The 4,615-nt window shown below is 39.3% G+C and overlaps 2 long non-coding RNA genes across 2 annotated transcripts in view; both read right to left on the minus strand.

Annotated features, from left to right (window-relative positions):
* Positions 1-374, minus strand: part of LOC119365442 — a 5,596-nt gene extending 5,222 nt beyond the window's left edge. Inside the window, exon 1 of the long non-coding RNA XR_005175534.1 lies at positions 223-374. This is a non-coding gene — a long non-coding RNA (uncharacterized LOC119365442). The remainder of the gene's footprint in view (positions 1-222) is intronic.
* Positions 375-1,938: 1,564 nt separating this feature from the next.
* The window catches only part of LOC119365443, a 5,129-nt gene continuing 2,452 nt past the window's right edge, over positions 1,939-4,615 (minus strand). The window contains exons 2-3 of the long non-coding RNA XR_005175535.1: positions 2,266-2,437; positions 1,939-2,071 (exon numbers count right to left, since the gene is read on the minus strand). This is a non-coding gene — a long non-coding RNA (uncharacterized LOC119365443). The remainder of the gene's footprint in view (positions 2,072-2,265; positions 2,438-4,615) is intronic.

Genomic DNA, 4,615 nt, shown 5'->3' on the forward strand with positions numbered 1-4,615 from the left:
GGGGGAGCTATGGGGGCGTAAAACCCACCTGAACATTTTCTATTTAGCCAGGGGAGATAGCAGACCATTTTTTGCAGAGTCGCAGAGGAGAGGTTCAAAGAGAGGCACTACGAGCTGATCTCAGCCAAATTTAGAAGCCCTAGTCCAAAGCAGAAAGATGAAACACCTGCCATCATAACAGCGACGTGGATAAATTCTGGATCCATGCCAAAATTGACTTACACATAGAGCAGGAGCATCAGCAGCACCACAGGAGAACATAGGCGGCAATTTTCCAGGCAACGGTGGCGGGTGGCAGGGGCTCGCTGCGAATGACTTTGGCGCTCCAGCTGCTACTGTCAGACTTGAAACAAATTTATGCATGTGTGCAAGGAATATCGCTAAACATAAACTCCATGTGGTGCCAGTAAAAATGAGCTGAATGCTGTTGACTTGCAATATGTATACAGACTCGTAAAGTATTTTCAGCATTGATCATCGCCAGTTTAGAAAGACAAAATAGCAGATAATAAACAGCGAACCTTTTGACTCAGAAAGTATGTAAATAAGCTAAAGTATGCCAGCAGCAGCTCCACTCCAGCATGATCAGTTAGATAGTACGTAGATAGATATTTCTGTGGGTACCTTGGTGATTGCAGATCTGTCAGAGATTATATGACAGTTAAAAAATCTGATTGCAGTTAAAATGAGAGTGCATATCATCTGGATACAGGCACGATATCACCAAACTATCCATCACTGAGAGCACACATATAAATACATAATATTAGATGAGAATAAATTGGCCTTCATTAATGAAGCCGGAGAATACAACCCCCTTAATTAATCAAAGAATAAAACATATGAGAACGAAACTATAAACCACATAGTATGAAAGAGCTTGATTGTTAATGCTCGAAAGAACTTTTATGTTTTTACTTTTTTTTCATCTATGAAGAACTGATATAGCATTATCAATTGAAAAACTTATTTTGGAAAAAAAACATTCTATACAAGGTGTGATGCATGATTTGTCAACTCATAGTACACAGGATATCAGTGTAAGATCTCAAGAGTCTGTCCAAGAAGAATGATGTACAAGCAAGTTTCATGTATAGTCAATAAATAAATGGACGATGAAAAATAATCACATGCCATCATTTAAGCACAGGAAAATAAAGTAACTACTACTCCCTCCATTCCAAAATAAATATCATGGTTTTAGTTCTTATTTTTGAACGGAGGGAGTACATAACAAATATAAAAGTTCAGCTCAATTTATAGTGCCTTTTGGTTAATATGATATGCATTAATAGATAATACTTGACCAAATGCACATGTATCTCTTTTTCACAGAATCAGAAAAGGACGGCTCAGGAGACACAGTTTATGGATGCTCATTTATAAAATAAGTGGTACAGCTATGAAGGAGAATCAAGTGATATTTTGGTGGTCATATCTAGGGCAGATCACCAGTACCTCTTTGCATTCCCTGTATAATGTGTGCTCAGATAATAATTCCATTTTTCAGCCCATGACATGTAATTGCGGACCAATGACATGAATCTGTATAATAACATAAACTGGATTTTTCGTTCCTCTCACAAATGTATACCTATATTTACTCTGATACAGTGCCCATATGAAATGTTTGCTAACATCAAATATTGGGGACATATAGCTATTGATATATTAAATGATCCTGTGGAAGCACTCATTCAAAGTGTATATATAATAAAGGGCAGCCCGGTGCATGTAGCGCCCGCTTGCGCAGGGTCCGGGGAAGGGTCCGACCACTTTGGGTCTATAGTACGCAGCCTTTCCCTACATTTCTGTAAGAGGCTGTTTCCAAGGCAGCAGCTTTACCACTGCGCCAAAGTGTATATATAATAAAAATATAAAACAATGTATCATAATAATATTGGCACCTCAGAATATTATGGAAGATTGCAACATACTGTAATAAAACCTGCAAAGAAGTCCACTTCATTGGGGCACTTCCACAGAAGCCGAGACAGCAAGGCAGTGCTATTCCGAATTACATCTGATGATGTCTGATGTAATGTAGAATGAAAACCAATGCTTGCAGTTTCTGCTGAAAAAAATGTGTGATACGATAACTAATTAAAGGGATATAGGATTATATAGTGCGAATTGCTCAAATAGCAGACAGCCAATTTACCAATAGCACTGAATGAAATTCAATAGCAGTAACGAATGTAGACTAACTTCAAAGGTTGTTTAAAAATAAACTTGGGAGCTTGCATTGGAGAAACATAAGAGTACCATGATTTGTCTTGAAACATCACTAGCGAATGAAGAGCAGCTTGTTTTATCGAAAGTTAGATCGTCACACTGTTAGGCCCCGTTTGGATTAGCGTTTCAACTCGTTTCTGGCCAGTTTAGGATACAGAGCCCCTCCCGTCATTTTCATTCCAGGCAGGAATCAAGAGGTGACCTGTAAGTTACACTTGTAAAATAAATACAGCTGTAAAGATTTACACCCATTCAGAGCAGGGCCTTAAATGTAAATTGTTGTCACTTATTTTGCAAACATGCCATGTTATTCTAGTAGATAAGTAATTTTGGTTTGCATTCTGAGTGCCACAGAATTGCCTCTCCTTCACATAGATTAAACAAATTGTTGATAGGGTACATGGAAACATCCAATGGCAGTACTCCAGAATGGGATCTAGACATGGCCTGATCTATGTCTACGTACTATTAGATATGCATGTGGCCGTGAACAATGGGCAAAAATGTTTCTAGTACCACAGTGTAGATACTTTATGGTAATGAATGTCAGATTCTATAAAGTGCCACTGCAGTTATATATATCCGGTCGGCTATACGCAATAGGTCATGGGAAGTTTTGTCTTTTTAGAGAAATGGTGACCATGTGGGAGTTGCAAATTGTGTATTGTGACACAAATGTAACTCGTCAAACCTCAAAGCCACGTCAAATCAGCTAATTATTGATACAAGACTACAAGTAATTCATAATAAACGTTGGCATCCAACTTGGCTACCGAACTGAACATGATCCATCTACTGCTAGTACTTGTTTGACTATATACAAAACTTACAAGCTCTTCTTGCAACATGACAAATTGTTTACATAAGTTAACAGACTGTACACGTCAATGAATCAACCAGAAACTTCCTCAAACTATACAAGTAAGATCGATGGTTGTTGCTCAAAGGACCATTGGAGCCCAATTTGGGTGCTGTTTAACCAATAGAGAAACCTGTACGAGATGTCTGCCATGATCGAGTCTCTACATATCCAATCGAGTAATTTAGAAGAGCATCATGAAATTCGAGTAACTTAGAACAGTGCACCATGGACTGCACATAATATTAAGCCTCGGATATCTTCCAAAATAAATAAAATGAAGCAAACTCAGAATTAAATTTAGGTAAACTTTTGGGCCCCAGAGATCGAACATTAAACTTTATTCTCCAACACAATCTACTATTTCGACACGCAACAGCTGTTCTCCATGAAGTTTTCCCATCATCACACACTAATGTACATTTTAGCTTCACACAACACAGAAGCTTCCTTTGAGCTTGCAGATGCGATTTAACAGGGAAGGAGCACATCAGCACTATCATTAAGAAGGCAAAACCTAGCATTAAAGAGGGAATGCTAGCTTGGCTAGACACATTGTAATTTGTTTCATCTTTACACTCCTGGATGTGTTTGTGTATAATCATCTGTAATTGCCCCATCAATTAATAGAAAATGAGTTACAGTGGGGGCCTTCCCCACTGTGTTTCCTCAAAAAAAAGAGATGCGATTTGACATTTCAAGGATGGCACAAATCAATGATCGCGGAAAATTATCCAGGTTGCAGTGCCGAGACAAGCAGGGGGGGAGGGGGGAGCCAAAAAGGGAAATCAATAGAATCCCAATAGTAGATGTTCATGCTGAAGCCAGGAGCACGTCCCTCCAAGTACTAGATCACATCAAATTCCTTGGTAAACTAGAAGCATGGATCAAATATCATGTGATGATGCACATGACAACATAAGAAGCTATTTAGACTGGCTGAAAACAGAAACTTCCTAACAGTATAGCACCACTAGTTTTTTTTTTCCTCCATGGTACAAAATCCCTGGAATTTTCTGTAGACTGAGCCCCATCCAGCAGCGTAACCTATATACTTCACATAACCTACCTAACAAAAGAATTCCATATATGCCAGCTCCTAGGCTTTTGGCCCGCAAATATATTATTAGAAGTTGGAAACCTATAAAGCCCCAACTAGGTCATCATTTTCACTAGAAGGGGAAAAGTTATGGCACTAACTTTTAAAAGAAGTCAAAAGGAGATTTCAGTGCCATTCCAGATCAAGTTGCAGTGCTGCCCCTATAAATACCCTTCCATCGATGTATACCAGAAGCACCTCCATAGCTGAATATCTGAGAGAGAAGAGAAGTCAGAGCGAAGAGTTCGCTGCCGCAAGAGCCATGCACAAAGAGGCGGAGAGTGGAATGCAGCCAAGGATGACTTGCCGATAGCACAGAACAAGGCGGTAATGTTTGACATGATTGCCATTTGCCTGGCAAGTCCATCCTTGGCTACACCTTACTCTCTACCTCTGCTGTATTGCTTTTGCATGGCCTGGAG

The sequence above is a fragment of the Triticum dicoccoides genome, chromosome 2B (genome assembly GCF_002162155.2).
Source record: "Triticum dicoccoides isolate Atlit2015 ecotype Zavitan chromosome 2B, WEW_v2.0, whole genome shotgun sequence".
Taxonomy (NCBI): domain Eukaryota; kingdom Viridiplantae; phylum Streptophyta; class Magnoliopsida; order Poales; family Poaceae; genus Triticum; species Triticum dicoccoides.